The 25559-nt window shown below is 40.2% G+C and overlaps 1 protein-coding gene and 1 non-coding gene across 3 annotated transcripts in view; both read right to left on the bottom strand.

The window, feature by feature from the left end:
* Positions 1-25559, bottom strand: part of LOC139539010 (SH3 domain-binding protein 4) — an 80042-nt gene that overhangs the window by 42774 nt on the left and 11709 nt on the right. The gene's annotated exons all lie outside the window — the stretch shown is intronic.
* Positions 2811-2887, bottom strand: trnaa-ugc (transfer RNA alanine (anticodon UGC)). Its single transcript has one exon. It is a non-coding gene; the product is annotated as a tRNA-Ala (tRNA).

Raw genomic sequence — 25559 nt, 5'->3', positions numbered from 1 at the left:
CAAAAAATGTATCATAAGAAACAAGGTTTTGAAGTGATTTGTCCCTATATCTAGGAGATATAAGAAAGTTCAGGAAATATAATATATATATATATACAGTGGGGAGAACAAGTATTTGATACACTGCCGATTTTGCAAGTTTTCCTACTTACAAAGCATGTAGAGGTCTGTAATTTTTATCATAGGTACACTTCAACTGTGAGAGACGGAATCTAAAACAAAAATCCAGAAAATCACATTGTATGATTTTTAAGTAAATAATTTGCATTTTATTGCATGACATAAGTATTTGATACATCAGAAAAGCAGAACTTAATATTTCCTACAGAAACCTTTGTGTGCAATTACAGAGATCATACGTTTCCTGTAGTTCTTGACCAGGTTTGCACACACTGCAGCAGGGATTTTGGCCCACTCCTCCATACAGACCTTCTCCAGATCCTTCAGGTTTACGGGGCTGTCGCTGGGCAATACGGACTTTCGGCTCCCTCCAAAGATTTTCTATTGGGTTCAGGTCTGGAGACTGGCTAGGCCACTCCAGGACCTTGAGATGCTTCTTACGGAGCCACTCCTTAGTTGCCCTGGCTGTGTGTTTCGGGTCGTTGTCATGCTGGAAGACCCAGCCACGACCCATCTTCAATGCTCTTACTGAGGGAAGGAGGTTGTTGGCCAAGATCTCGCGATACATGGCCCCATCCATCCTCCCCTCAATACGGTGCAGTCGTCCTGTCCCCTTTGCAGAAAAGCATCCCCAAAGAATGATGCTTCCACCTCCATGCTTCACGGTTGGGATGGTGTTCTTGGGGTTGTACTCATCCTTCTTCTTCCTCCAAACACGGCGAGTGGAGTTTAGACCAAAAAGCTCTATTTTTGTCTCATCAGACCACATGACCTTCTCCCATTCCTCCTCTGGATCATCCAGATGGTCATTGGCAAACTTCAGACGGGCCTGGACATGCGCTGGCTTGAGCAGGGGGACCTTGCGTGCGCTGCAGGATTTTAATCCATGACGGCGTAGTGTGTTACTAATGGTTTTCTTTGAGACTGTGGTCCCAGCTCTCTTCAGGTCATTGACCAGGTCCTGCCGTGTAGTTCTGGGCTGATCCCTCACCTTCCTCATGATCATTGATGCCCCACGAGGTGAGATCTTGCATGGAGCCCCAGACCGAGGGTGATTGACCGTCATCTTGAACTTCTTCCATTTTCTAATAATTGTGCCAACAGTTGTTGCCTTCTCACCAAGCTGCTTGGCTATTGTCCTGTAGCCCATCCCAGCCTAGTACAGGTCTACAATTTATCCCTGATGTCCTTACACAGCTCTCTGGTCTTGGCCATTGTGGAGAGGTTGGAGTCTGTTTGATTGAGTGTGTGGACAGGTGTCTTTCATACAGGTAACGAGTTCAAACAGGTGCAGTTAATACAGGTAATGAGTGGAGAACAGGAGGGCTTCTTAAAGAAAAACTAACAGGTCTGTGAGAGCCGGAATTCTTACTGGTTGGTAGGTGATCAAATACTTATGTCATGCAATAAAATGCAAATTAATTACTTAAAAATCATACAATGTGATTTTCTGGATTTTTGTTTTAGATTCCGTCTCTCACAGTTGAAGTGTACCTATGATAAAAATTACAGACCTCTACATGCTTTGTAAGTAGGAAAACCTGAAAAATCGGCAGTGTATCAAATACTTGTTCTCCCCACTGTATATATATATATTTATTTATTTTTATTATACACACAAAAAAATGTGAACACACTTCAAATTAGTGGATTTGGCTATTTCAGCCACACCCCTTGCTGACAGGTGTATAAAATCGAGCACAAAGCCATGCAATCTCCATAGCCAAACATTGGCAGTAGAATGGCCTTACTGAAGAGCTCAGTAACGTTCAATGTGGCACCGTCATAGAATGCCACCTTTCCAACAAGTCAATTTGTCAAATTTCTGCCCTGCTAGAGCTGCCCCGGTCAACTGTAAGTGATGTTATTGTGAAGTGGAAACGTCTAGGAGCAACAACTGCGCAGCCGCGAAGTGGTAGGCCATACAAGCTCACTGAGCATGACTGCAGAGTGCTGAAGCGCGTAAAAATGATCTGTCCTTGGTTGCAACACTCACAACCGAGTTCCAAACTGCCCCTGGAAGCAAAGTCAGCACAATAACTGTTTGTCGGTAGCTTCACGAAATGGGTATTCATGGCCAAGCAGCCATACACAAGCCTAAGATCACCATGCGCAATGCCAAACGTCAGCTGGAGGGGTGTAACGCTTGCCGCCATTGGACTCTGGAGGAGTGGAAACACGTTCTGTGGAGTGATTAATGGTTTTTCATGGTTCGAGCTAGGCCCCTTAGTTCCAGTGAAGGAAAATCTTGACGCTACAGCATACAATGGCATTCTAGACAATTCTGTGCTTCCAACTTTGTGGCAACAGTTTGGGGAAGGCCCTTTCCTGTTTCAGCATGACAATGCCCCTGTGCACAAAGCGAAGAAAAGGTTTGAAAGAACTTGACTGGCCCGCAGCAATGTTCCAACATCTAGTGGGAAGCCTTCCCAGAAGAGCGGAGGCTGTTATAACAGCAAAGTGGAAACCAATTCCATACTAATGCTCATGATTTTGGAATGAGATGTATAAATATATTTTTACATATACAGTTGAAGTCGGAAGTTTACATACACTTAGGTTGGTGTCATTAAAACTCATTTTTCAACCAGTGCACAACTTTCTTGTTTTTTACATTTACATTTAAGTCATTTAGCAGACGCTCTTATCCAGAGCGACTTACACATTGGAAAGTTTATACATTTTCATCCTGGTCCCCCCGTGGGAATTGAACCCACAACCCTGGCGTTGCAAGCGCCATGCTCTACCAACTGAGCCACACGGGACCAGGATGAAAGTTGTTAACAAACTATAGTTTTGGCAAGTCGATTAGGACATCTTCTTTGTGCATGACACAAGTCATTTTTCCAACAATTGTTTACAGACAGATTATTTCACTTATAATTCACCGTATCACAATGCCAGTGGGTCAGAAGTTTACATACACTAAGTTGACTGTGCCTTTACACAGCTTGGAAAATTCCAGAAAATGATGTCATGGCTTTAGAAGCTTCTGATAAACTAATTGACATCATTTGAGTCAATTGGAGGTGTACCTGTGGATGTATTTAAAGGCCTACCTTCAAACTCAGTGCCTCTTTGCTTGACATCATGGGAAAATCAAAAGAAATCAGCCAAGAGCTCAGAAAAAAATTGTAGACCTCCACAAGTCTGGTTCATCCTTGGGAGCAATTTCCAAACGCCTGAAGGTACCACGCTCATCTGTACAAACAATAGTACGCAAGTATAAACACCATGGGACCACGCAGCTGTCATACCACTCAGGAAGGAGACGCGTTCTGTCTCCTAGAGATGAACGAACTTTGGTGCGAAAAGTGCAAATCAAGCCCAGAACAACAGCAAAGGACCTTGTGAAGATGCTGGAGGAAACAGGTACAAAAATATCTATATCCACAGTAAAACGAGTCCTATATCGACATAACCTGAAAGGCCACTCAGCAAGGAAGAAGCCACTGCTCCAAACCTGCCAGCAAAAAAAACGACTACGGTTTGCAACTGCACATGGGGACGAAGATCGTATTTTTTGGCCATAATGACCATCGTTACGTTTAGAGGAAAGAGGGGGAGGCTTGCAAGCCGAAGAACACCATCCGAAACCGTGAAGCACAGCGGTGGCAGCATCATGTTGTGGGGGTGCTTTGTTGCAGGAGGGACTGGTGCACTTCACAAAATAGATGGCATCATGAGGGAGGAAAATTATGTGGATATATTGAAGCAACATCTCAAGACATCAGTCAGGAAGTTAAAGCTTGGTCGCAAATGGGTCTTCCAAATGGACAATGACCCCAAGCATACTTCCAAAGTTGTGGCAAAATGGCTTAAGGACAACAAAGTCAAGGTATTGGAGTGGCCATCACAAAGCTCAAGCTCATAGAAAATTTGTGGGCAGAACTGAAAAAGTGTGTGTGAGCAAGGAGGCCTACAAACCTGACTCAGTTACACGAGCTCTGTCAGGAGGAATGGGCCAAAATTCACCCAACTTATTGTGAGAAGCTTGTGGAAGGCTACCCGAAACGTTTGACCCAAGTTAAACAATTTAAAGGCAATGCTACCAAATACTAATTGAGTGCATGTAAACTTCTGACCCACTGGGAATGTGATGAAAGAAATAAAAGCTGAAATAAATAATTATTTCTTCTATTATTCTGAAATTTCACATTCTTAAAACAAAGTGGGTATCCTAACTGATCTAAGACAGGGAATTTTTACTAGATTTAAACATCAGGAATTGTGGAAAAACTGATGTATTTGGCTAAGGTGTATGTAAACTTTCAACTTTCGACTTCAACTGTATTCAACACTTTTTAGGGGTTGGCACAAAACTACCTTCATATGAGTCCCAAGACGTGTGTGTGGGTCGTAGAGCAAAACGGCAAACACCATCACGTTCGTGACAGTCCTACTAGTTACCAGGTGAAACCGTTCGGCCGCTACAGACGTTTTCGTGAGATGCAGAAGTGCGACATCGACGGATCCGGTGGATTAAACTGACAGATTTTGATGGGGATTTTTTTTTAATGTTACTTCGATTGGGCGTCAGGGCTTACTCCACTTAAACATAATTTACCAACAAATGTGTGTTTAGTGAGTCCACCAAATCAGCAGCAGTAGGGATGACAAGGGATGTTCTCTAGACAAGTGCGTGCATTGGAGCATTTTCCTGTCCTGCCTTTGTGTGTCAGGGAAAATGTATGGAGTAAAAAGTACATTATTTTCTTTAGGAATGTAGTGAAGTAAAAGTAAAAGTTGTGAAAAATATAAATAGTAAAGTACAGACACCCCAGAAAACTACTTAAGTAGTACTTTAAAGTATTTGTACTTAACAACCCTGCCTAGTACCGTAACCATAATACAAAATATTTCAGATTTCAAAGCTGATGGTCACCAAAAACATTCTTTAACTTTGTCTCCCCTGCCTCACGTCTCTTCCAGTCAAGATCCTCTTTGCTCAAGCCTGTGTATGTGAATGAGGTCATGGGTCTTAAAGAGACAGTGCAAAAGATACAGAGCACACAATTATAAGTGCAAATGTTGTTGATCAGGGCCCAGTTTCCCCAAATCATCTTAAGGATAAATTCATCGTTAGAACCTTCGTACCAGCATTGTTAAATCTCCAAGTTTTTTCCAAAAACCATCCTTATTAACATTGCACTTTAAAACGCCTGCCTCAGACCACTTGTAGAACAGTTAAGTGCGTCGGTAGATGCATTTTGCCCTCCTGTCACTTTATACACACAAAAAAAATCGCATCCGCATCTCAGTGACAGCCGACAACTTCAGACCAAAGTTGACTAAAAATACAAAGTTGCCGATGTCGTTGCAATTGATACAAACAAGCGACGTATGAAAAGGTGCTTCAAATGAAAATCAAGATGACTGCATTAAAACAAACAGTAGGCTATAGGCCTACTTCAATCATATTGAAATACATTTCATGATCAATCAACTGAGTTCTATTTTGCTTCTTTTTTTCTTTATTTCACCTTTATCTAACCAGGTAGGCCAGTTGAGAACAAGTTCTCATTTACAACTGCGACCTGGCCAAGATAAAGCAAAGCAGTGTGACACAAACACAGAGTTACACATGGAATAAACAAATGTACAGTCAATAACACAATAGAAAAGTCTATATACAGTGTGTGCGAATGAAGTAAGATTAGGCTATAGTAGCAAAATAATTACACTTTTAGCAATTAAACACTGGAGTGATAGATGTGTAGAAGATGAATGTGCAAGTATAGATACTGGGGTGCAAGGCTACTGTCTAACTTGTTTCTATATATTTCATGATCTGTTTTCTAACATGTGCGTGCGGGAGCTGATCCGTCATCAGTATTGTGAAATAATTATAATGTTAAGGAAAGATTTGAATGGAGAAACGTGATTCGAAAGCAGCGCTCCCTTTCTTTCGATCCCATCAGTAATCGACACATGCTCGAATGAAGCACTTAGCGACCGTTCTGTCTGCATGGTGTTGTAGGAATGATGCATCGTTAAAACACTCGTAAACCTTCGTTCCATTGCTATTGGGAAACCAGGCCTAGTACAAAAAAATAAGTCCCAAATGGAAGGGAAAAGGATTGTTTGTCATCTGTAGCCCCATGAAATTAGCCAAAACAAGTTCAATAACTCAATGCATGCACACACTCCTATTAAATATGCATTCACCTGTATTGTGAATTGGCGCAGGCTGTATCTTGATTTACACAGTTTATCAATATAGATTTACCATTACAATAAATTACAACCAATATGTTATGCAGTTAGAATGGTAAGTCAAAACTAAGTAAAATTGATTCTATGATTGCATAATTGATTCATTAATGCATACATTCTCCCCCATTTTTATTTTTTTTTACTACAAAGATCTGTCTGGATAAAATTCCACTGTGACCTGCTAATATGCCTTCTTTTGATGCTGTGGAATCGTTTTGGTATTGAGTATCGTGATAGTATTGAGTCAAAATTCTGGTATTGTGAGAATACAGAAAATGCAACCTGCTGTTTTCAACTCTCTAAAGACAGCAGGAGTGGTAGAGATTCTCTGAATGATCGGCTATGAAAAGTCAACTGACATTTACTTCTGAGGTGCTGACCTGTTGCACCCTCGACAACCACTGTGATTATTATTATTTGACCCTGCTGGTCATCTATGAACATTTGAACATCTTGGCCATGTTCTGTTATAATCTCCACCCGGCACAGCCAGAAGAGGACTGGCCACCCCTCATAGCCTGGTTCCTCTCTAGGTTTCTTCCTAGGTTCCGGCCTTTCTAGGGAGGTTTCCTAGCCATCGTGCTTCTACACCTGCATTGCTTGCTGTTTGGGGTTTTAGGCTGGGTTTCTGTACAGCACATTGAGATATCAGCTGATGTAAGAAGGGCTTTATAAATAATTTGATTGATTTGATTGAACCAACAGCTTGCTATCTTTTTTGCAATTAAGTCATGTGACTTACAGTTAGTGGCCCAGTGTCATCCGGGTTTAGCCGGGGTAGGCCGTCATTGTAAATAAAAAAATTGTTCTTAACTGACTTGCCTAGTTAAATAAAGATTAAATAAAAAATACAATTGTGCATTCATCTTAACTCTGGGATAGGGTCTAGTTTCCTGAATTTCCGCCTGACTGACATGCCCAAAGTAAACTGCCTGTTACTCAGGCCCAGAAGCCAGGATATGCATGTAATTGATAGCATTGGATAGAAAACACTTAATTTTCTAAAACTGTTAAAATAATGCCTGAGACTATAACAGAATTGATATGGCAGGCAAAAATCAGAAGAAAAACCAACCAGAATAGTTTTTTTGTTGAGGTCCCAGGCTCTTATAATGGAATGTTATTGTTCCTATGTAATTCAGTCTCCCAGATTGCAATTCCTATGGCTTCCACTAGATATCAACAGTCTTTATTCAAGGTATCGGGTTTGTTTTTTGAAAAACATGCAAGGATTTGGAGTTTTGGTGAGAAGAGCACCGGAACAATATCAGTCGTTCGGCGCACGAGGGAGAGAGCGCGCACTTACTCATTTTGCTTTCCTATTGAACATACTACTTTCTGTATGAAATATTATAGTTTATTTACATTTTAGAGTACCTGAGGACAAAATAGAAACGTCGTTTGACTTGTTTGGACAAAGTTTAGTGGTAGCTTTTTGGACTCCTTTGTCTGGACGTTGAACGAGTGGGTTACTGAAATCGATGGCGCCAACTAAACAGACTTTTGGGATATTAACTTCTTTGATATAGGGGGCAGCATTTTTACTTTTGGATGAATTGCGTGCCCATAGTGAACTGCCTACTACTCTGTCCCAGATGCGAATATATGCATATAATTATTACTATTGGATATAAAACACTCTGAAGTTTCTAACACTGTTTGAATGATGTCTGTGAGTATAACAGAACTCATATGGCAGGCAAAAACCTAAGAAAAAATCCAAACAGGAAGTGAGAATTCTGAGACTGGTCAACGTTCAACTCATCGCCTATTCAATTCCCTGTAAGATATGGATCTGTTTGCACTTCCTACGCCTTCCACTAGATGTAAACAGTCCGTAGAACGTAGAGTGAAGCTTATGCTGTGTTGTGGGGCCGGATGAGAGGGGAATGAGTCAGTGGTCTGGCAGATTGCCAGTTCCTGGTCATGCGCTTTCCTCATGATAATCGCCTTGCGTTCCATAACTTCTACAGACACGAAGGAATGCTCCAGTTGGAACGTTATTGGATATATATGATAACAACATCCTGAAGATTGATTCTCTACTTAGTTTGACCAGTTTATTCGACCTGTTATATAACTTTTTGAAGTTTTCGTCCGAGTTCGCCTGCATCTGCGCGAGCGTTTGGACATGTGCACTAAACATGCTAGCAAAAGTAGCTACTTAGACATAAGTAATGGACATTATCGAACAAAACAACGATTTATTGTGGAACTATGGTTTCCTGGAAGTGCATTCTGATGAAGATGATCAAAGGTAAGGGAATATTTATGATGTAATTTTGTATTGCTGTTGACTCCAACATGGCGGAGAAATGTTGTTGTTTTTTAGCGCCGTCTCAGATTATTGCATGGTGTGCTTTTTACGCAAAGTTTTTTTGAAATCTGACACAGCGGTTGCATTAAGAACAAGTGTATCTTTAATTCTATGTAAAACATGTATCTTTCATCAAAGTTTATGATGAGTATTTCTGTTATTTGACGTGGCTCTCTGCAATTTCTCCGGATATTTTGGAGGCATTTCTGAACATGGCACCAATGTAAACCGAGATTTGTGGATATAAATATGCACATTATCGAACAAAACATAAATGTATTGTGTAACATGATGTCCTATGAGTGTCATCTGATGAAGATCATCAAAGGTTAGTGATTAATTGTATCTCTTTTTCTGCTTTTTGTGACTACTATCTTTTGCTGGGAAAATGGCTGTGTTTTTCTGTGGCTATGTACTGAGCTAACATAATCGTTTGGTGTGCTTTCGCCGTAAGTCCTTTTTGGAATCAGACATGTTGGCTGGATTCACAACATGTGTAGCTTTAATTTGGTGTCTTTCATGTGTTATTTTATGAAAGATTGATTTTTATAGTAATATATTTGAATTTGGCGCGCAAATTTCTTTTCTGGCTTTTGGCCAAGTGGGACGCTACCGTCCCACATATCCCAGAGAAGTTAAGAAGGATTTTATCTAACAAAACGACCATTCATGTTGTAGCTGGGACCCTTGGGATTGCAAACAGAGGAAGATCTTCAAAAGTAAGTGATTTATTTAATCGCTATTTGTGATTTTATGAAGCCTGTGCTGGTGGAAAAATATGATTATCTGGGGCGCCGTCCTCAGACAATCACATGGTACGCTTTTGCCGTAAAGCCTATTGTAAATCGGACAACGCAGTTAGATTAACAAGAATATAAGCTTTTAAATTATATAAGATACTTATATGTTTATGAATGTTTAATATTATGGTTATTTATTTGAATTGTGCGCCCTACAATTTCACCGGATGTTGTCGGCTGGTGTCCCGCTAGAGGGACGCCTATCCCTAAGAAGTTTTTAAGATACCTGGGTGGGATAACCACATGTCATAATAGTAAGTACACATTTTTCTCAAAGTAGCTTGGCAAAGTCAGAGCTAGTAGGAAAAAGTAAAGTGAGAGTGGTTTACCTCCTCTTGTCTTGGAAATATATCCTATTGATGTTAGTAGGGCCCTTTCGTTACACAATCTTTGAAATAGTAATACACCCTTGAGTCTGAACAGTTTTCATGAGATTTCGCTTCACTCAGTTTTTCTGTACTTTGAAATAAATCTAACCATCAAGGATATCTCAGTGAAAGGGATTTCTAGAATATGTATATTAGTTAAAAATAGTATGTCAAGCTAATTTCCATATCCATTCCCTCTGAAACTTTTGATCGGTGATCATCCTTTGGAGAGGATGGTTCTGTACTAAGAGAGATGTGAAAAAAGACCTGGAAGAAGATATATTGGAGAGGAAATGGGATAGCTAAAGAACCATACTGAAACAGAATGATAAATGAAGTGCATATCCAAAAAGCTCAATTTGATTTCAAGTAAACATTTTGTCTGACAGACTCGGATCCTTCAGGAGGGGGAGTAGACAGCACTTTGAGCTGCAGCCCCAAAACAATGTGACTCTCGCTCAATCTTAAAAATATTTATTCTAGTCTACTTTTTAGAACATGCCTTTTCGCTCAAGACAACCTAAGTGAAAAAAGCCTTTTTATAATTCTTTGCCGCTTGTAACAAAAACAGACCAGGTGTTGCTACTCACTGAAAAGCCAGACCTCATCTCAGCAAGTCTCCGTTTTCTTTCCCCATATTTTGTGGATGACCCAAACGGCAAAACATCAAATCAACAGTCACATCTGCTGCCTCTCCCACACTCAAGGAGAGGTGGTTTGGGTAAAGTGCCAAAACTCCCATCTGCCTGCTCCCCTGTGCAGTCAGAAAAACAACACACAGTGGGTGTGGCATGTGACAAAATATAACATTTGAACTGTAATACGATTTCAGGGCATTGAGGACGGGGGGTCTCAGATGTTTTAAAGAAATGAGCTACAGACGGTTATATCAGTCCGCTAATACAAGACTTGTTAAATGCCCAGTGAACTATTTTAGAGAATATATTTTTGTTTACATTTTTTATAATTATTTTGTATTATAATATTTCTATTTTGCAGGGGGTGCTGTCAGTTTGTCATGGAAAGAGCAGGTGTTCATAATGTTTTGTACACAGTGTACATTGTACATTTTTGGCTGATATCGATATCCAACTTTTCCTTGCCCCCAAAAAAACCCAAAATCGATAACCGATATTTAAAATTTGAGCAGCCTTTCAAAGCATTCTAGTACAGTTAAATAGTTAACACACATACATGGACGCAGCGGTCTAAGGCACTGCATCTCAGTGCAAGAGGCGTCACTACAGTCCCTGGTTCGAATCCAGGCTGTATCACATTCGGCCGTGATTGGGAGTCCCACAGGGCGGCGCACAATTGGCCCAGCGTCGTCAGGATTTGGCCGGGGTAGGCCGTCATTGTAAATAAGAATTTGTTCTTAACTGACTTGCCTACCTCTTGAAGCTAGGGGGCAGAATTTTTATGTTTGGAAAAATAACATTCCCAATGTAAGCTGCCTATTTCTCAGGTCCAGATGCTAGAATATGCATATAATTGACAAAGTAGGATAGAAAACACTAACGTTTCCAAAACTGTCAAAATATTGCTTGTGAGTACAACAGAACTGATTTTGCAGGCAAAAACCTGAGGAAATCCAACCCGGAAGTGCCTCTTATTTTGAAAAATCACTGTTCCATTGCCTGCCTTTCGTCCATTTAAAGGGATATCAACCAGATTCCTTTTCCTATGGCTTCCTCAGGGTGTGAACAGTCTTTAGACATAGTTTCAAGCTTTTATTCTGAAAAATGAGCGAGATTTATCAAAACGCGTCAGTGGATAGCTGAATGTCCTTTAATTAGTTAATGCGCACGAAAGTTGTAGCTCTACATTTTCTTTATCTCTGTTATTGAATAGTTTACCGTCCGGTTGAAATATTATGGATTATTTATGTTAAAAACAACCTGAGGATTGATTATTAAAAACATTTGACATGTTTCTACAAACTTTACGGATACTATTTAGAATTTGTCAACCCTTGATGACCTGCCTAAGGCTGTGGAATACTGAACATAACGCGCCAAACAAATGGAGGTTTTTTGATATAAAAATAATCTTTATCGAACAAAAGGAACATTTATTGTGTAACTGGAAGTCTCGTGAGTGCAAACATCCGAAGATCATCAAAGGTAAGCGATTAATTTTATTGCTTTTCTGACTTTCGTGACCAATCTACATTGCTGCTAGGTGTTTGTAATGTTTTCTCTAGTGATCGATAAACTCACACAAACGCTTGGATTGTTTTCGCTGTTAAGCATATTTTCACAATCTGACACGACAGGTGGATTAACAACAAGCTAAGCTGTGTTTTGCTATATTGCACTTGTGATTTCATGAATATAAATATTTGTAACAATTTTTTTTTTTTATTGGCGCTCTGCAATTCAGCGGTTGTTGATGAAAATGATCATGCTAAAGGGATCCGTGCGTCAAGAAGTTAATTAAAGGTCAAACACACACACACACACACACACAGACTAAAAAGTTATTTTGTTGGCATTTACATATGTCCCCATTACCAGTAAAACATAATCAAAACCTATTTATTTCACCTTGCTGTGCTGTTTCGTTGTTCATTTATTCTGTCGTTTCATTCCCAACCAGGATTTCAATGGAATGCCGTTTGGGTCTTTGCATGTCAAAAAATAGAGACGTGAATAACACTATATGACGTGTCAAATAAGCTTGTTGACTAATCAGGACCTGAATATGACTGCACGTCACGTAATAATGTTATGATGCTGGTAAAATTGTCTCACGCACTTACAGTGCTGGTCATAAAAAAGCTAGCTAGCTCAATGTTCTTCCCCAAAAACATAGCAAAAAGACAATCTGTTATAGTAGCTATAGTTAGCTAGCTAACTATATAGCTAGGTGTCATCATCTAAAATAACCTTCGAAATTAACACAGTTCTTATTTGATTAATGGTGGTCTGACCCATGTATGTGAAGCTAGCCACAATAGTGGACTTTGCGGTTAGCCTTCAAAATAAAATAATGTCATTGACAGTAATGCAAATGAATACAAATAGTATAATCATGCCATAATTGAAGAGATCATGCTAAACGAGGTTGGAATGTTCTATAAAATCAACAAAAAGACAATCATTTGTTAATTTGACAAAAATGAATGTGAATTGAGACACATTTATTGTCAACCCATGTGTATTGAACACTATTCCAGAGGAAAACAATACTGCGTGGATGTTTTGCAGTCTGATAAATCTTTTGAGGACGTTGTGAAACGCGGAATTGTAAACACATCATTCGTGGATGGTGCTTAATTGTTTGCAGACTTTTTTGTACAGCTTTGACAGCGCTACTGTTGGTAGGGTGGCGCTTGGCTTGCACTTGCAAATTCATTACACACAACATTCTATAATAGAACGGTGTTGTTTAAAATGTCAAATTAAAAGCTTATTTCAAATCAAATCCCATTTTAATAGTCACATGTGCCGAATACAACAGGTGTAGACCTTACAGTGAAATGCTTACTTACAAGCCACTAACCAACAATGCAGTTTAATTTTTTTTGTTGTTGATAAGAATAAGAAATAAAAGTAACAAGTAATTAAACAGCATCAGTAAAATAACAATAGCGAGACTATATACAGGGGGGTACCGGTACAGAGTCAATGTGCAGGGAGACACCGGTTAGTTGAGGTGATCAAATCAAAGTTTGTCACATGCGCCCAATACAACAGGTGTAGACCTTACAGTGAAATGCTTACTTACAGGCCCTAACCAACAGTGCAATTTTGAAGTAAAACATACGCATTAGGTGAACAATAGATAAGGAAATAAAAAACAACATTAAAAAGACAGTAAATAACAACAGTAGCAAGGCTATATACAGTAGTGAGGCAATATACAGGCACCGGTTAGTCAGGCTAATTGAGGTAGTATGTACATGAATGTATAGTTAAAGTGACTATGCATATATGATAAACAGAGAGTAGCAGCAGTGTAAAAGAGGGGTTGGGCGACGAAGACGCACAACGGAAATAGTCCTGGTAGCCATTTGATTAGGTGTTCAGGAGTCTTATGGCTTGGGGGGTAGAAGCTGTTTAGAAGCCTCTTGGACCTAAACTTGGTGCTCCGGTACCGCATGCCGTGCATTAGCAGAGCGAAAAGTCTATGACTAGGGTGGGCCTTCCTCTGACACCGCCTGGTATAGATGTCCTGGATGGCAGGAAGCTTGGCCCCAGTGATGTACTGGGCCGTTCGCCAGTCGCGAAAGCCAACATCACCCACAACAGAGAACGGTTGATTGTCAAGGGCAATGAATACCATTATCTTGGCATTAAAACTTCATCGGGATAGGGGGCGGTGTTTCCACTTTGAACAAATTGCGTGCCCAAACGAAATTTCCTCCTACTCTGTCCCAGAAGGTAATACATGCATATTATTATTACTATTGTATAGAAAACACTCTGAAGTTTCTAAAACGGTTTGAATTATTTCTGTAAGTATAACAGAACTCATTTGGCAGACAAAAACCTGAGAAGAGGTCAAAACAGGAAATGAGAACTCGATTTTCAAAACAACATTCTACTATAAAGGAGGGGCTCATAGGAGCTGTTTTACTGAGTGGACGTCAGAATATTTCAGTCTCTTTTGGCGCGCTCACGAGAGAGAGTGCTCTCGTTCTAATGCTCTTTCTTCAGACAATGAAATTCTCCGGTTGGATCCTTATTGATGATTAATGTAAAACACATACTAAATATGGATTGCAAACATAATTTGACCTGTTTCTACGACCTGTAACGGAACTTTTTGAGTTTTTGTCTGGAGGGATTGCTCGTGCGTCATGAAAATGGATTCCTGGGCTGAACATGCTAACAACAAGTGGCTAAATGATGGGCTTTATGGAACTTTTCAGTCATTTATTGTCGATCTGGGAATCCTGGGAGTGCCTTCTGATAAAGTTATTCGAAGGTAAGTGCATATTTATAGTGTTTTTGTAGCTTTTGTTGACGCCAAAATGGCGACTATTTCTTTGGCTGGATTGTGGTCTGAGCGCCGTGCTCAGATTAATCTTTTCCGTAAAGTTTATTTTGAAATCTGAAACAGCGGTTGCATAGAGGATAAGTTTATCTTTAATTATGTGAATAACACTTGCATCTTTTATCAATGTTTATTATGAGTATTTCTGCAAAATCACCAGATGTTTTGGAATCAAAACATTACTGCACGTAATGCGCCAATGTAAACTGAGATTTTTTAAATATATATATATATATATATGCACATTATTGAACAAAACATAAATGTATTGTGTAACATGATGTTATATGACTCATCTGATGAAGATGTTCAAAGGTTAGTGATTCATTTTATCTCTATTTGTGGGTTTTGTGAAAGCTACCTGTGCTGTGAATAAAATGTCTGTGCTTTTTTGGATTTGGTGGTGAGCTAACATAAATATACGTGGTGTTTTCGCTGTAAAACATTTTTTTTTAAATCGGACATGTTGGCTGGATTCACAAGATGTTTATCTTTCATTTGCTGTATTGGACTTGTTAATGTGTGAAAGTTAAATATTTCAAAAAAATATTTTTGAATTTCCCGCGCTGCCTTTTCAGTGGAATGTGGGGGGCCAGTCCTAGACAGGTTAATGGATTTCACCTTTGAGTTGTCTCTCTGAAATGTTCTTACTCTTTCAAATGGATATCATAAGGTGAATGCACCAATTTGTAAGTCGCTCTGGATAAGAGCGTCTGCTAAATGACTTAAATGTAAATGTAAATGACTGCTTGACTTGTTGACTGCTCAATCCACACAGCAGGCATTGTGGGTTAGGTTAGGAATGCTGTGTTGCACGTGTAGCGCGACATTTTATGTGGCGTCATATTTCATGTATCTACGTTATATAGGTATGCACGTCATATGTGACATCGGTTTTTCACATTGGCGTTAAAATAGACATCGGGCCGATACCGATGTTGGCATTTTTAGATAATATCGGCCGATTCCAATATGTTCACTGATATATCGTGCATCCCTAATTTGTATCCCTCATTTATCCCATTATTTTGGCAGTTACCTGTATCTCTCAACTCTTGGCCTATCTTTGAAACCAGATGTGGGTCAACGGAACCCAGCTCTGTCTCGACACATACAAACAAACTACTCTGAGCTTTTTTACATCCCATCTATAATTCAATAACCTCTTTAAGTTTTCATGGGAGAAATGTCTTATGAATCCACTGACATGTTTTTACTAAAGCATGAGTGATTCTAAGGGTGCTCCTCCAGGCTGTGAAGGAAGAGTATAATGAGGACTGCAGCGTTGCTTCACAAAGTGGTGAAGATGAGCCCATTCTGTCCTACGACTGCCAACATACGCCTTTGATAAAGAGTTTGGGTGAATTTGATGGTCTGTATCAAATGCATGTGTCCATCTACTTTCACACTACCCCTGGGTGGTCTACAGTGCTTTGCAAAAGTATTCACTCCCTTGGCTTTTTTCCTATTTTGTTGCATTACAACCTGTAATTTAAATTGATTTTTATTTAGATTTCATGTAATGGAAAATACACAAAATAGTCCAAATTGGTGAAGTGAAATGAAAAAAATGACTTGTTTCACAAAATTCTAAAAAATAAAAAACAGAAAAGGGGTGCGTGCATATGTATTCACCTCCTTTGCTATGAAGCCCCTAAATAAGATCTGGTGCAACCAATTACCTTCAGAAGTCACATAATTAGTTAAATAAAGTCCACCTGTGTGTAATCTAAGTGTCACATGATCTGTCACATGATCTCAGTATATATACACCTGTTCTGAAAGGCCCCAGAGTCTGCCACACCACTAAGCAAGGGGCACCACCAAGCAAGCGGCACCATGAAGACCAAGGAGCTCTCCAAAACAGGTCAGTGACAAAGTTGTGGAGAAGTACAAATCAGGGTTGGGTCAAGGCATGTGGGAGACTCCCCAAACATATGGAAGAAGGTACTCTGGTCAGATGAGACTAAAATGTTTTGGCCATCAAGGAAAACGCTATGTCTGGCACAAACCCAACACCTCTCATCATCCCGAGAACCCCATCCCCACAGTGAAGCATGGTGGTGGCAGCATCATGCTGTGGGGGTGTTTTTCCATCGGCAGAGACTGGGAAACTGGTCAGAATTGAAGGAATGATGGATGGCGCTAAATACAGGGAAATTCTTGAGGGAAACCTGTTTCAGGCTTCCAGAGATTTGAGACTGGGACGGAGGTTCACCTTCCAGCAGGACAATGACCCTAAACATACTGCTAAAGCAACACTCGAGTGAAAGGTGCAAAAGGTGGCTCTACAAAGTATTGACTTTCAGCGGGTGAATAGTTATGCACGCTCAAGTTCTGTTTTTTGTCTTATTTCATGTTTGTTTCACAATAAAATATATTTTTAATCTTCAAAGTGGTAGTCAGGTTGTGTAAATCAAAAGACACAAACCCCCCAAAATACATTTTAATTCCAGGTTGTAAGGCAACAAAATAGGAAAAATGCTAAGGGGGTGAATACTTTCACAAGCCAATGTACATCTCTAGACCTATCCCCTGGCCTTGACCAGTGATCACCATACCATACTTAACCTCACAGCAGCAGTTCAAGAAGGACAATAGCGGGAAGTGGCGTCTGGAATTCAACAAACAGAAACAACTGGTAAGGATGTTACCTGAGACGTAAATCTAAGTAGTTGCAAAAGTAGCACACGCAGTAAGAAAGCGTTTGGAGAGAGAGCGAAATGAGGTTTCATGTCGTCTGGAGTCCCATTGGATGTGCCAGACACCATTTTTGCTCTGCTTAGCTGCTCTCTCTGCCTCCTTGGTTCACCTAATAGGGAGATAAAGTTAATATGGCTACTTCAGGCAACTAATCAGGGATTTATCTCGTGACTATTTCATGCTCAAACGCAGGTCCTTTAGCAGGATATTACAGCAATGTAACACAGGTTGAACTGCTTGCTACATGTTCTCTCTCATCTCTTGCTCTCAAAGCAACAGTATCTATTCTAGCCCACAATTTCAGAAAAGTGCATATTTAAAAATATGCTTTAAATATGACACGTTAGACAGTGGTAATACTGCCTGGCTACCCTTCCACGTGGCGCTGGTCAAACGCCACGCCCACTAACGTTTCTTCTCTACGATGACTTCTGGAATGCCAACACATTCAAACCGATGGATAGAGCAGTGGAATTAAATGCAGGACGAATCGTCAGGCAATCGGTAGTAGCCAATGTTTACAAAACAAAATGAATAACAGTGAGGGGGGAATGCAGTTTGCATGAGGTTTCTTAATTTGTCTTTTAAAACAAATAAAATCAACCTAAAGGTGATGCCTTTAATTAAATCATTACTGCAGGCCATCTCATTGTAAACCTGATATCTACCATTACTGCAGGCCATCTCATTGTAAACCTGATATCTACCATTACGGCAGGCCATCTCATTGTAAACCTGATATCTACCATTACTGCAGGCCATCTCATTGTAAACCTGATATCTACCATTACGGCAGGCCATCTCATTGTAAACCTGATATCTACCATTACTGCAGGCCATCTCCATTGTAAACCTGATATCTAACATTACTGCAGGCCATCTCATAGTAAACCTGATATCTACCATTACTGCAGGCCATCTCATAGTAAACCTGATATCTACCATTACTGCAGGCCATCTCATTGTAAACCTGATATCTACCATTACTGCAGGCCATCATCTCATAGTAAACCCGATATCTACCATTACTGCAGGCCATCATATCATTGTAAACCTGATATCTACCATTACTGCAGGCCATCATCTCATTGTAAACCTGATATCTACCATTACTGCAGGCCATCATCTCATTGTAAACCTGATATCTACCATTACTGCAGGCCATCATCTCATTGTAAACCTGATATCTACCATTACTGCAGGCCATCATCTCATAGTAAACCTGATATCTACCATTACTGCAGGCCATCATCTCATTGTAAACCTGATATCTACCATTACTGCAGGCCATCATCTCATTGTAAACCTGATATCTGCCATTACTGCAGGCCATCATCTCATTGTAAACCTGATATCTACCATCACTGCAGGCCATCACCTCATAGTAAACCCGATATCTACCATTACTGCAGGCCATCTCATTGTAAACCTTACTTGCCAAATTAATTACACCATTAAAGTCACATGAAGAAAATTAAAAACATAATTATTTACGGCTGAAATTAAACTGCCCTACTGCTCCTCATACTTATACTTTACCAGTACTGCCAGTCAACATTCTTAACTTCAAATGGCTGCCTTATAACACTGCCTGTCAAGATCTGTCTACAGCGTGTGTAGCCTGTTGTCTGTGTATGTGTTAGTGAGTTTAAGCCTACGTTCAAAGGGAAGAGTGAGTGAGAGAGAAGAGTGGCAGGCAGCTAGATGGTGGCGGGTAAGTCAACCGCAGCACCAGGAAGGCAGCGTAAGCGGATTAGCCTATCAAACTCTGATACAGCTCTGAGGCTATGACAGAACAGCCCAAATACTCTTTCCCTTTTTGCAAATATCCCCACAGAGGAAACGCACTGTGAATCTCATCCACACCACTCATTTTATCCAGTGATTTGGTTCCTGCTGTGTTCTGGGCCCCAGGGGAGCGCTGGTGCAAATAGATTGTATTACAGAGGAGCGGATGACGATGCTATGCCTGTCTTTTACTTCCAGGTCAGATACAGGTGCTCATATATTCCTCATCTGAGGTGTGACATGAGGAAATATGTCATCAAATACATCCTGCAAAAAACACAAAAGTCATCAATATGTCCACTGAAATGTAAATGAAATGGGCCCTGGTGCTGACATTATTCATACTGTAGGAATATATCTACGCTCACAAAAACTATAGGTGCATAAGAAAGTGAAAAGATAATTAAAGAATCCCTGTTGAATTGGCACCATATCAATCCAGCTCTCCTGCATAGCTAGGCTACTTTCTGTTATCATACTGAATCTGCTGAATGTGAAAATGGAAAAAGATACCAGCCCTACAGTTCATTAGAGGATTAGTGTGAAGAGGTCTTGAGAGGTCCAACTGAAATAGGGAAGAGAAGTGTGACGCTGCTTTCACGTTTCAAAGGGATGGTGTGTCCAAAGGAAACAAAGTAAAACAATATCTACAAAGGATATTGTGTAATGTTTCCAACAGTCAAAACAACAATGACATCATTTCCAGCCATTTCCATCAAAACAAGTATGTCTTCAGGTATAAAGCTATTCTCAATTCCCCATCATCCTCCACACAGGATTTGGACTCAGCCACCATGACTAACCCATTACAATTTAAGCCCGGGGGGGTGTCCTACTAAGCTATAAGGAAATGTTTTAAGGTCATACTAAGGATCATTTTGCTATTTGATTTAGAAATGAAAGGCCCTTGACATAGTCCCCCATCACCCTCCACACAGGATATAGACTCATACACCAAGGTGATGTGGTTAACGTTCCATGTAGAGCTATTCTTCTGTTGGAGGGTACATTCTGTTGGCTCATTGTTGGCTCCCTATTGACAGTGGCACTGCATCCCTGACAGACTGTGCAACAAAAAAAATGTACGGACCCCAGATGGACAGAGCGGTCCAGTGATGAGATTTCACTTGTGCGTACCGCATTAGTAATACATACAGTTGAAGTCGGAAGTTTACATAGCTCTTAGCCAAATACATTTTAGATCAATTTTTCACAATTCCTGACATCTAATTCTAGTAGAAATTCAGTTAGGATCACCACTTTATATTAAGAATGTGAAATGGCAGAACTAAGAAATAATTATTTATTTCAGCTTTTATTTCTTTCATCACATTCCCAGTGGGTCAGAAGATTACATACACTCAATTAGTATTCGGTAGCATTGTCTTTAAATTGTTTAACTTGGGTCAATGTTTTGGGTGCCTTACACAAGCTTCCCACAATAAGTTGGGTGAATTTTGGCCCATTCCTCCTGACAGAGCTGGTGAAAAAGTCAGGTTTGCTGCAGGTGACTCTCTGATCCATCTCTACGCAGACGACACCATTCTGTATACTTCTGGCCCTTCTTTGGACACTGTCTTAACTAACCTCCAGACGAGCTTCAATGCCATACAACTCTCCTTCCGTGGTCTCCAACTGCTCTTAAATGCAAGTAAAACTAAATACATTCTCTTCAACCGATCGCTGCCCGCCCGCCCAACATCACTACTCTGGATGATTCTGACTTAGAATATGTGGACAACTACAAATACCTAGGTGTCTGGTTAGACTGTAAACTCTCCTTCCAGAATCACATTAGGCATCTCCAATCCAAAATTAATTATTTCACAACAAAGCATCCTTCACTCATGCTGCCAAACATACCCTCGTAAAACTGACTATCCTACCGATCCTCCACGATGTCATTTATAAAATAGCCTCCAACACTCTACTCAGAAAATTTGATGCAGTCTATCGCAGTGCCATCCGTTTTGTCACCAAAGCCCCATATACCACCCACCATTGCAACCTGTATGCTCTCGTTGGCTGGCCCTCGCTTCATATTCGTCGCCAAACCCACTGGCTCCAGGTCATCTATATCTCTTTGCTAGGTAAAGCCCCGCCTTATCTCAGCTCACTGGTCACCATAGCAGCACCCACCCGTTGAACGTGCTCCTGCAGGTATATTTCACTGGTCACCCCCAAAGCCAATTCTTCCTTCGGCCGCCTTTCCTTCCAGTTCTCTGCTGCCAATGACTGGAACAAATTGCAAAAATCACAGAAGCTGGAGACTCATATCTCCCTCACTAACTTTAAGCACCAGCTGTCAGAGCAGCTCATAGATCACTGCACCTGTACATAGCCCACCTGTAATTAGCCCATCCAACTACCTCATCCCCATACTGTTATCAATTTGATTTATGTTGCTCCATTGCACCCCAGTATCTCTACTTGTATACTCATCTTCTGCACATCTATCACACCAGTGTTTAATTGCATTATTGTAATTATTTCGCCACTAAGGCCTATTTATTGCCTTACCTCCGTTATCCTACCTCATTTGCAAACACTGTATATAGACTTGTTCTATTGTAATATTGTCTATGTTTGTTTATTCCATGTGTAACTCTGTGTTGTTGTTTGTGTTGCACTGCTTTGCTTTATCTTGGCCAGGTCGCAGTTGTAAATGAGAACTTGTTCTCAACTAGCCTACCTGGTTAAATAAAAGGTGAAATAAAAACAGTCAAAAAGTGTTTTAGGCATCCTTGCTCACACACGCTTTTTCAGTTCTGCCCACACATTTTCTATAGGATTGAGGTCAGGGCTGTGTGATGGCCACTCCAATACCTTGACTTTGTTGTCCTTAAGCCATTTTGCCACAACTTTGGAAGTATGCTTGGGGTCATTGTCCTTTTGGAAGACCCATTTGCGGCCAAGCTTGAACATCCTGATTGATGTCTTGAGATGTTGCATCAATATTCCCATATAATTTTCCTGCCTCATGATGCCATCTATTTCGTGAAGTGCACCAGTCGCTCCTGCAGCAAAGCACCTCCATAACATGATGCTGCCACCCCCATGCATCACGGTTGGAAAGGTGTTCTTCGGCTTGCAAGCCTCCTCCTTTTTCCTCATAACATAACAATGGTCATTATGGCCAAACAGTTCTATTTTTGTTTCATCAGAACAGAGTACATTTCTCCAAAAAGTACGATATTTGTCCCCATGTGCAGTTGCAAACCATAGTCTGGCTTTTTTATGGCGGTTTTGGAGCAGTGGCTTCTTGCTTGCTGAGCGGCCTTTCAGGTTATGTCGATATAGGACTCGTTTTACTGTGGATATAGATACTTTTGTACCCGTTTCCTCCAGCATCTTCACAGGGTTTTTCGCACCAAAGTTCGTTCATCTCTAGGAGACAGAACGCGTCTCCTTCCTGAGCGGTATGACGGCTACGTGGTACCATGGTGTTTATAATTGCGTACTATTGTTTGTACAGATGAACGTGGTACCTTCAGGCATTTGTAAATTGCTCCCAAGGATGAACCAGACCTGTGGAGGTCCTCACATTTTTTTTTTCTTCGCTGTTTTCTTTTGATTTTCCCATGATGTCAAGCAAAGAGGCAATGAGTTTGAAGGAAGGCCTTGAAATACATCCACAGGTTCACCTCCAATTGACTCAAATTATGTCAATTAGGCTATCAGAAGCTTCTAAAGCCATGACATCATTTTCTGGAATTTCCCAAGCTGTGTAAAGGCACAGTCAACATAGTGTATGTAAACTTCTGACCCACTGGAATTGTGATAGTGAATTATAAGTGAAATAATCTGTCTGTAAACAAATGTTGTAAAAATGACTTGTGTCATGCACAAAGTAATGTCCTAACCGACTTGCCAAAACTATAGTTTTTTAACAAGAAATGTGTGGACTGGTTGAAAAACGAGTTTAATGACTCCAACCTAAGTGTATGTAAACTTCCGACTCCAACTGTATGTCATACAGTATATTTTTTATGTAAAGTACTACCGTCGTTGTGGTGTTATTAATTCAACCTAAGGCTTGAGCTGCTGCTGTCCTGTTTTGGGAATGACCGTGCACATCAGACAAGTGTGGCACAGTGCTGGCTGGCCGAGGACGTTACCAGACATCACTGGTCATCACAGCTGTAAAAGTGAGTGAGCGTGAGTAACAACTTCCAAACGCTAGTTTTAATATCATGAAAATGGACTGCCACTTTCCTGCTGTTGTACTGCAGATCACTGTGTAATGTAAAGTGTTCCACTCAACAGAGAGGAGTGGGGAACATTCTCAGAACATTATGGGGCAGTGTGTGTGTGTGTGTACAGGAAGAGACGAACGCTGAAAATTGTCATTACAATTGTAGTACATTTGTGTTCAAGGCCAAAGACACAGGACAGGCACAGTACAAGCTTGCACCCTGTGGTAAGAAAAAGGATATTGATAGCTTAGAGATTTGGGTTCATATTCTCTTTGGCATACAGTCCAGAGTAGGGATGGGCACGGTTATTTCAATATCTGAACAGGACGTTAGTATTTGATTACTTGCGAGAGTATTCATTTTAAAAAATGTTTAAAAAACGGAGGCCTATTTAAATGAAAATGCTTCGCTTAAAATGTAATTATCTGTGTGACATACAAGGATAGACCATGACATTAGACGTTTTAATAAAACAATCAGTTATGAGTGCGCCAGTGGTGGAAAAAGTACCCAACTGTCATACTTGAGTAAAAGTATAGATACCTTAATAGAAAGTTACTCAAGTAAAAGTGAAAGTCAGCCAGTAAAATACTACTTGAGTAAAAGTCTAAAAGTATTTGGTTTTAAATATACTTAAATATTAAAAAATACAAGTAAAAGTATAAATATTTTAAAATTCCCTATATTAAGCAAAGCAGACAGCACCATTTTCTTGTTTTTAAAATGTATGGATAGCCCTGGGCACACTCCAACACTCAAGCATTATTTACAAAAGATGCAATTGTGTTTAGTGAGTCCGCCAGGCCAGAGGCAGTGTTCTCTTGATAAATGCTTGAATTTGACAATTTTCCTGTCCTGCTAAGCATTCCAACTGTAAAGAGTACTTTTGGTTGTCAGGGAAAATGTATGGAGTAAAAAGTACAATATTTTCAGGAATGTAGTGAAGTAAAAGTTGTCAAAAAAGTACAGATACCCCGAAAACCTACTTAAGTAGTACTTTAAAGTATTGCTACTTAAGTACTTTACACCAGTGCCGGTAGCCTGAACACTTTTCACACTTATCTTGTTATTGTTAAAGCTTGTTTACATTGTCACTGCAATTGGTTAACTTGCGCTAGTCTAACAACAAGCTGCGTGCATCGCCTCTACTGAGTGGCGCAAACAAGCCCCCATTGAAGTAAAAAAATAAAAAATAAACGTCTTTAAAACATGCATTTCAACTACCCGGCTATCCGAAAAAAATACTATGATATTGTTTGAATAGTGAAATAATTTCAAAATGTCCATCCCTAGTACATTGGAACAGAGGAAGTTCTTGCCTCTATGTCTAAGGAGGGCTGTTCATGAACAGGACATGCCTGAGGAGCAGCAACAAGAAGGAAATGCCTTTGTGATGAGGGGCAGCCAGATCCCCCATGTGCCTCACTGTCTCCTCCCCAACATCCCCTGACTTCAACTGTGACTCAGCTTGACTGTGCATTGTTCTCAGCTCTTGCAAATTAAAAATAAACTGCAAGCCAATATTGAGAAGTTTTTAAAAAATCTATGGAATATGGCAAAAAAGTTGATAATAATAATAAGCTCACTTGTAATCCATTGTAACCAGTCTTCCTGAAACCTGATTATCTTTGGCTACCACACATCTACTGAAAGCATGCAGTAAAGCAGGGTTCCCCAACTGGTGGCCTGTGGGCCGAATTTGGTCTGCGCATGGTTTTATTTGGCCCCCCAAGTTCTCCGAGCAGAAGAAAAAAAAAACTGTAAAATGTTCATAGTTGGACATAAAAGAGAGTGTAAAACACCAGGAAATCACATCCAATGGATTTAATTTAGGAAATCTGTTCCCAAGTATTTCCACACATAATACAGAGATATACAGTGGGGAGAACAAGTATTTTATACACTGCCGATTTTGCAGGTTTTCCTACTTACAAAGCATGTAGAGGTCTGTAATTTTTATCATAGGTACACTTCAACTGTGAGAGACGGAATCTAAAACAAAAATCCAGAAAATCACATTGTATGATTTTTAAGTAATTCATTTGCATTT

This window comes from Salvelinus alpinus, chromosome 14 (assembly GCF_045679555.1).
Source record: "Salvelinus alpinus chromosome 14, SLU_Salpinus.1, whole genome shotgun sequence".
NCBI classification, from domain to species: domain Eukaryota; kingdom Metazoa; phylum Chordata; class Actinopteri; order Salmoniformes; family Salmonidae; genus Salvelinus; species Salvelinus alpinus.
Note: the sequence above shows the minus strand (reverse complement) of the source record. Positions and strands in the feature narration are given on the sequence as shown.